The following is an 8,777-nucleotide window of genomic DNA, read 5'->3' on the forward strand; positions in this document are numbered from 1 at the left end:
TTTAATTGAGGGACTGGTGGGAAGTTTGAAGAATTCGTCATTGTTGTTTGGCGGGTCCGGGCTGGGGATTCGAACCCGCCACCTTAGGTGTACGTGGCTGGCGCCTTAGCCGGTTGGGCTATAGGCGCTGAGCCACATGGGTTCTTTATTAACATATTAAATAAGATCTAGGAGGGGCCCCTTAAACTACTGTAAATTGAAATAGACATGAGTGTAAATGACATTTCCGGATATCTGAAGCACACTAATCGTGGATGAGAAAAGCTCTGTGATTTCTATTGGCACTGCTAATGTGATGGCAGGTTGCTACCTTTATTCATAACTTAAGAAATAGAAGTAACTAAAAATAAAGTTGTCATATTTTCCAGTACAAGTCCAGAGACCCCTGAATTCTATAGTTTGTAGATCTACCTGCAGAAGGTGACTCATGATTCCTATAAACCAAGTGTGATAATTTTCCCTTTGCTGGTAATTGATTTAGGACTCAGTTCTAGCCAACAGGACTTGGGGGAAGCCCAGTTCAGAGCTCATAAAACATGACTTTCTGTTTCCTCTGCTATTTCTTAGCTCGGTATGATCACAGAGGCAGGTTGGAAACTCCCAGGTTGCACCTGACACAACACTTACTACCCCCGTTCCTCTGGGCCTCCCAAGCACACTATCCTTGTAGGGAATGGGTCTGATGAGGACATTTTGCTGCAGAATCAGTAGAGGAATCTATACCTACTTTGAAAAATGGGTGGAATCTCCCATCTTCACCCTGCCATGCTCCCTCTAAATAATTTTACCAGTGAAGATATTTACCCATATCAGCAACTGGTGCCCAGGTGTCCTACTTACCAAGGCACTGTCCTATCTGCTGCAGCAGTGGCACGGTCACTTGGGAAGATTAATTTTTGCTTATTTCCTCCCTGTGTTACTGCCATTGTGCCCCAACCATCAAAGGCACAAAGGTAGTCAAACCTTGGGACAGGTTTTTGTTAACTGGCAAAGAGAAGAAGCTGCCAGCAAGATACATGTTTCTCTCTGTTTTCCCAAAGGTCTCACCACCGAGAATATTTTGCTATGACTCCAGGATGGGAAAGGGGTGTGGTGAGGGAGAGAAGTGTGGCTAAAAAACAGTATGGCTTAGATAAGAGGATTTTCCTGGCCAGGAGGAGGTGGAGGCCCATGAGTCCCCTTATCTGGGTGGGACTGCCCAGCTCCCCATCAACACTCTGGCAAAGCCCAGGAGGAGGCTGCTGGATGCACCCAAGGAGACTGGACTCAGTACAGAGCTCCTGGTCTTAGCTGAAATTCCATGTCCTGAGTGTGGCCTGGGGTAGAGCAACCATGGACCCAAAATAGCCATGTGGACTAGGTAGGATGGTGGTCTTCTGCGATAGACATAGTTGGTTATTTGTCTATCAGCCTTTACTGGTTTTCATTAGAGAACCCATATTTTGAAATGTGGGCCTTTCCTCTACCTGCAGAAGGCGACCCATGATTGCTATAAACCAAGTGGGCTAATTTTCCCTTTGCTGGTGATTGATTTAGGACTCAGTTCTAGCCAAGAGAACCTGGGGGAAGCCCAGGAAGAGAGAAAAGTGGCCTGCACCTGCTATCTGTCCCAAGTGAGAATGGCTTTGTGAACTCGCCAAGAATGAACTACTATTTTATTATCCCTCTTCGCTCCTTAACCACTCTATCTTCCTGATATCTCATCACTTCTTCCTTCTCAACAACAGCTTTTTCTATTTTATTATCCCTCTTCGCTCCTTAATTACTCTATCTTCCTGATATCTCATCACTTCTTCCTTTTCAACAACAGTTTTTTCCACTCACCTGGTCTCCAGCATGTTCGGAGTCTGTGTCTGTCACCTCTGTCTCCTTCCTTATCACAGCTCCCTGCCAGATGCTCTTACATCTGCTTCAGGGTGTACCCTTCTCCACAGGAATTCTCTCATATTCTCCCAGTCTCTGATCAGCGAATCCTGCCATCCTCAGGCCTGTGCCCACACCATGCTTGCCACCACCCCCTTCTACCTCTGCCTCAGCAGCACGACTATCTCCCTCCTACCCTACTAGGGCCCTTCAGCCCTGTCTCCCCAGTTCAGGCCACTGATCTGGCTTCTTCCTACCTCTGACCTAGCTTAGAGGGCCAGGTCTTCAACCTGCTGCTTTCCCCTCTCGCAGCCTCCCCACCCTCTCTCCAGAGCCTGGATCTGACCCTGTCAGCTTTCCATGGAATCCTTCCACTGAGTCGTTCCATCTCTTCCCACTTGAGCTGCCTAAACTTACACTCTAGGCCAGTTCTCCCACCAGACCCCCACTCTAGTCCATGGTATGCTCCCTCTTTTGACCATTCAGCTGGGCCCTTTTGCTGGCCTCCCCTTCAACACTCCTTGCTTCCTTGTTCATCCCATGTGAGGAATCCCTCTCCGCCAGTATTCCTTGCAGCCATTCTGTGTTAACCATTGTAGACCCCTTCACACCAGTACCATCATCATAATGTCCACAATGATTTACTCCCTCTAGGCCAGTGATTTTTCTTTTTTTGAGACAGAGTCTCACTATGTCACCCTCAGTAGAGTGCTATAACATCACAGCTCACAGAAACCTCAAACTCTTGGGCTTAAGCAATTCTCTTGCCTCAGCCTCCCAAGTAGCTGAGACTACAGGTGCCTGCCACAATGCCTGGCTATTTTTATGTTGCAGTTGTCACTGTTTAGCTGGCCCGGGTCAGGTTCAAATCTGCCAGCCTGGGTGTACGTGACTGGCACCCTATCCACTGAGCTATTGGTGCCTCCAAGGCCAATGATTTTTCAACTGGTGTGTCGTGAGAGGATCTTAGGTGTGCCACAAAAAATTTTAAGATCATTAATTATTTTCAAAAGAAGTTCAAAGCAGGGTAAGTATGTTCCTTTTTTACTCTTTCTTTATCAACATAATTTAAGTGTGCCAGTTTAACTATAGGTTCAAGTATGCGGTGAGATAAAAAGGGTTGACAAACACTGCTCTAGACTTTTTTAGGTGTTTCTTAAGTGTTCTGTGCCAGATTCTTCTTTCTTAATGCAGCTGAAACAGCTCCTCCTCCTGCTCAAAAACCAAAGATAGCCCCGTCTTGCCTGAAGGGCCAACTACCATAAGCTGCCTGGATGTGTTAGTTTCCACAGTAAGAACACTACCCTGTCTTAGCTGCACGGGCTTATTTTACAACTCTAGTATTTGCAGCTGAGTGTAGAGTATAGGGTTAAGAACCTGAGCTTTGCATCCAAAACTACCTGGAGTTGAATCCTGGCTTTGCTATTTATTTGCCATGTGTATCAGTCAAAGAAACAGTACCAATAGGATATAAAGAAGAACCTACAGAAATCTGTCTGTCTGTCTATCTGTAGCAATAAAGAGAGATTTACTTTAAAGAATCGGCTCATGTGATTGTACAGGATTGGCAAGTCTGAAATTTGTAGGACAGACGTGCTGGCTGGCAATTCAGGTGAAGTTGATGTGCAGTGTTGAATCTGAAATTCCCAGAGCAGACCAAGCAGGCTGGGAACTCAGGCAGCATGTCTGTGTTATGGTCTTGAGTCAGAATTCCTTCTGGAAGCCTCAGCCTTTGCTCTTAAGGCTTTCAACTGATTGGATAGGGCCCACATTATTGAGGATAGTTTGCTTTACTTAAGGTCAACTGATTGTTAATAACATCTACAAAATTTCTTCACAGCAACATCTAGCATCTAGACCAGTGTGTTTCAACCTTTTTTGTCTCAGCACATTTGAACCTACAGTTCAAGTTTGTGGCACACTTAAATTATGTTGACCAGAAAAAGGAGTAAAAAAAAGTGGCTCAGTGGGTAGGGCCCCATATACCTAGCGTGGCAGGTTCAAACCCAGCCCAGGCCAAACTGCAAGAAAAAAATAGCCGGGCGTTGTGGCAGGTGCCTGTAGTTCCAGCTACCTGGGAGGCTGAGGCAAGAGAATGGAGGTTGCTGTGGGCTGTGTGACGCCACGGCACTCTACTGAGGGCAATAGAGTAATACTCTGTCTCTACAAAAAAAAAAAAAAAAAAAGGAGTAAAAATTCATATACTTACTATGCTTTGAACTTCTTTTGAAAAGAAGGTTAAAATAATTTAACTAATGATCATTAAAATTGTTCACAGTGGCTCGGCGCCCATAGCACAGTGGTTATAGAGCCAGCCACATGCACCGAGGCTGGCAGGTTTAAGCTTGGCCCAAGCCAGGTAACCAACAATAACTGCAACCAAAAAAATAACTGATGGGTGGCGCCTGTAGCTCAGTGGGTAGGGCGCCGGCCCCATACACCGAGAGGGCGGGTGGCAGGTTCGAAACTGGCCCCAGCCAAACTGCAACAAAAGAATAGCCCAGCTTGTGGTGAGCACCTGTAGTCCCAGCTATTCAGGAGACTGAGGCAAGAGAATCGCGTAAGCTCAAGAGTTGGAGGTTGCTGTGAGCTGTGACACCAGGGTACTCTACCAAGGATAACATAGACTCTGTCGCAAAGAAAAAAATTTTTTTTCTGCACCACACCTAGATCCTCTCACAGCACACTGGTTGAAATCATTGATGTAGACTGTTTTTTAACCAAACAACTGAGCACATATCCTGGCCAAGTCGATACATAATATTTACTACCACATGATGTATTTGAGGCAGGGGGCTATTTTACTCCTCTGAACCTTCTTTTCCTTCTCTAAGATGGAATCTTAGAACTGAGTTTAGCCCATAAGACCAGTGAATGTAAAGTACACACCCTGGTGCATAGTAAATGTCAGCTATTTTTTTTTTTAAAGATAGAGTTTCCTGGCTCGGCGCCTATAGCTCAACCAGCTAAGGCACCAGCCACGTACACCTAAGGTGGCGGGTTCGAATCCCCAGCCCGGACCCGCCAAACAACAATGTCGGCTGCAACCAAAAAATAGCCAGGCGTTGTGGCGGGCGCCTGTGGTCCCAGCTACTTGGGAGGCGGAGGCAGGAGACTCGCTTGAGCCCAGGAGTTGGAGGTTGCTGTGAGCTGTAATGCCATGGCACTCTACCCAGGGGGACAGCTTGAGGCTCTGTCTCAAAAACCAACAAACAAACAAACAAACAAAAAAAAAGATAGAGTTTCCTATGTCGCCCTCGGTAGAGTGCAGTGACATCACAGCTCACCAGCAATCTCCAACTCCGGGGCTTAGGTGATTCTCCTTCCTAAGCCTCCTGAGTAGCTGAGACTACAGGTGCCCGCCACAATGCCCGGCTATATTTTTTGTTGTTGCAGTTTGGCTGGGGCTGGATTTGAACCTGCCACCTTCAGTATATGGGGCCAGCACCCCACTCACTGAGCCACAGGTGCCACCCCAGATGTCAGCTATTTTTTTAAATACCATTGCTGTGGTTGTACCAGTAGGTGCTCAAAAGCACTTGGGATGGTGACAATACTCGTGGCAGTACTGGGAAAAGCAAAACCTGGCTTCTGCTCTCAAGCTGAGCTGTGGATATGACACAAAACCACAAAAGTGAACTGCGCTTATTCCCATCTGATTTCCCACCCCAGCAGACTGGTTCAGAACCTTTGTTTGGTTCGTGTAAAAAGTCCCCAAGAAACAAAATCTTCCAGAATTTTTGTATTCTATTTTGTGGAGAGAGGAAGAAAGTTTCGCCACTGGTTTTTTTCATCTTAGAGATGGGGGGAGAGGCAGGGGGTGCTTGGATCAATGTGTCAGTAAGAATTAAATTCCACTTTAGCAACCATTTCACGTTCTGTAAGAACTGCAGATTCATGCCAGTAAACAGCCAAGTAGGAACCAGAAGATAGCTCAGTTTTCCTGGAAATCAGGAAATCAATCAAGCTGGCTCAAACTGAGATGTCTGCATTGTGAAATACCGCTTAACATCTCCAAAAGCTGTTTTAAATAAGCCTAATTTTTATAAGTGGAAATATTCTCTCCCTCTCTCTTCTCCCTTCTTGCTTCTTTCCCTTCCTCCTTTCCTTTTCTTTTTTCCATTTTTTTGAGACAGCCTCAAGCTGTCACCCTGGGTAGAGTGCTATGGCATCACAGCTCACAGCAACCTCCAACTCCTGGGCTCAAGCGATTCTCCTGCCTCCACCTCCCAAGTAGCTGGGACTACAGGCGCCCGCCACAGCACCTGGCTATTTTTTGGTTGTAGCTGTCATTGTTTGGTGGGCCCATGCTGGATTTGAACCTGCCAACTCAGGTGTATGTGGCTGGTGCCTTAGCCGCTTGAGCCACAGGCACCAAGCCTCCTTTTCTTTTTTTAAACCAGTGTTGCGCACTGTTTACTATGTCTAATGTGTTGAAGGTTAGGCATTAGTTTTGAAAAAATAGATGGGGGCAGCACCTGTGGCTCAGTGGGTAGGGCACTGGCCCCATGTACCAAGGGTGGCGGGTTCAAACCTGGCCCTGGCCAAACTGCAACAACAACAACAAAAAGTAGTCAATTGTTGTGGCGGGCACCTGTAGTCCCAAGTTACTTGGGAGGCTGAGGCAAGAGAATCACCTAAGCCCAGGAGTTGGAGGTTGTAGTGAACTGTGACGCCACAGCACTCTACCAAGGGTGATAAAGTGAGACTCTGTCTCTAGGAAAAAAAAAATAGGTGGGATGGGATATAGATTTCTTTGCTTCTCTCTGATCTTCCATTGTTTTTGCCTAACTAATTGGCATCCTCCTCTGCCTATCTAGGAGTTTGCTTGCCTTTGTCAGTACCAGCCTCTCTTGTTTTCTTATCTTTTTTTTTTTTTTTTTTTTTTTTTACAGTGGAATAGTTACTTCAGCTGCCTCTTTCTGATTCAGGAATAAGATGATTTTATAAAACCTTCTCTGGGTATGGTGTGTGTGTACATATGTATGTATATTTTAATAAACTTTTAATTTTAGAGTTATAGGATAACTGCAAAGAGAGAATAGAGGTTTCACATATACCCTGCACCCAGTTTCCCTGTTATTAACATCTAATATTGTAAGGTAGAGTTGTCACAACTAATGAGAATATTGATACATCATTATTGACCAAAGTCCATACTTGGTTCAGATTTCCTCAGTTGTCACTTAAGTCACTTAAGTTCTGATGGGAAACTTACTTCCCAGCTTTCTACCTGCACCTGTTCCATCCCAGGACTTCATCCAGGATGACGTGTTACATTCAGTCAGCACATGTCCGTAGGCTCCCTTGCCCATGATGGTTTCTCTGACTTTCCTTTTGTTGATGACCCTGACAGTTTTGAAAAGTATTAGTCAGGGATTTTGTAAAATGTCCCTATATTGGGGTTTGTCTGATGTTTTTCTCATGCTTGGACTATGGTAATGTGTTTTGGGGACAAAGAATAAAGGGGTAATGTGCCATTCTCATCACACCATATCAAAAGAAGGGAAGTGTAATGGGGAAGAATTGCAATTATAAGGCTTTTGCCTTAGGGTATTCTCCAGACTGGGTCGCAAGGGATGGCCAGAATTCAGGCCTAAAGCTGCTAGTCTTACCAGTTTGGCAAGTCAGACAATGAGATGTAGAAAGAAAATCTAAGAAAGTGAAAAGCCACAGAGGCATCTTAAAAGTACATATGAAATTTGGCCAAAATCCTTGGCAGACTCCTGACCCATGCATAAGTAAGGAGTCCTCCAAAGAGCCCAGCAGAAAACAAGCAGGAAAACAATGACAACAACAAAGCTACTGGAGGTGGAAAGAACTGAGGAGAAATTTTAGCTGCTATCCATTTCAGAGGACACAGAATTTAGAATTTTATAACTACCAAATTAACTGCCTGGGAATATATACTCTTTAGAGAAAGATAGTAGAATCCAGATCCTCTACCAGTATCATCTATAACATCTAGTATTTAAAAAAAAATCTAATTATAGCCGGGTGTTGTGGTGGGCACCTGTAGTCCCAGTTACTCGGGAGGATGAGGCAAGAGAATCACCTAAGCCTAAGAGCTGGAGGTTGCTGTGAGCTGTGACGCCACAGCACACTACTGAGGGTGACAAAGTGAGACTCTGTCTCTAAAAATAAATAAATAAATAAATAAATATCTAATTCTAAACTTGAAAATAAGCAGGGAAATGTGATTCGGAGTCAAAAGAAAAGCAGAGGAAACCAATCCTGAAATACCTCATATATTGGAATTAGTAGACAAAGATTTTGGAGCAGATATCATAAATAATATCCAAGGACTTTAGAGAATACATTCTTTTTTTTTTTTTTTTTTTGAGACAGAGTTGCCCTCATTAGAGTACTGTAGCATCACAGCTCACAGCATCCTCAAACTCTTGGGCTTAAGCAATTCTCTTGCCTCAGCCTCCAAAGTGGCTGGGACTATAGGTGCTCACCACAATGCCTGGCTATTTTTTTGGTTGCAGTTGTCATTGTTGTTCATCAGGCCCAGGCTGGGCTCAAACCCGCCAGCCTTGGTGTATGTGGCTGGTGCCCCACTCACTGGGATATGGGCGCCGAGCCAGAAAATACATTCATAATGAATGAACAGATGGGCAGTTTTATCAGAGAATTAGAAACTATAAAAAAAGAACTAAATGGCAATTCTAGAATTAAAAAACACAACATCTGAAGATAAAATCTCACTAGATAGGCTTAAAAGAATATTGAAAAGAGAAGAAGAGAGGTGGTGCCGGTGGCTTAGTGGGTAGGGCACCGGCCCCATATGCTGAGGGTGGTGGGTTCAAACCTGGCCCCAGCCAAACTGCAACAAAAAAATAGCCGGGCATTGTGGCAGGCGCCTGTAGTCCCAGCTACTCGGGAGGGTGGGTTCAACCCAGGCCCCAGCC

This window comes from Otolemur garnettii, unplaced genomic scaffold, assembly GCF_000181295.1.
Source record: "Otolemur garnettii isolate 467f Iridium unplaced genomic scaffold, OtoGar3 scaffold00031, whole genome shotgun sequence".
Classification (NCBI taxonomy): Eukaryota; Metazoa; Chordata; class Mammalia; order Primates; family Galagidae; genus Otolemur; species Otolemur garnettii.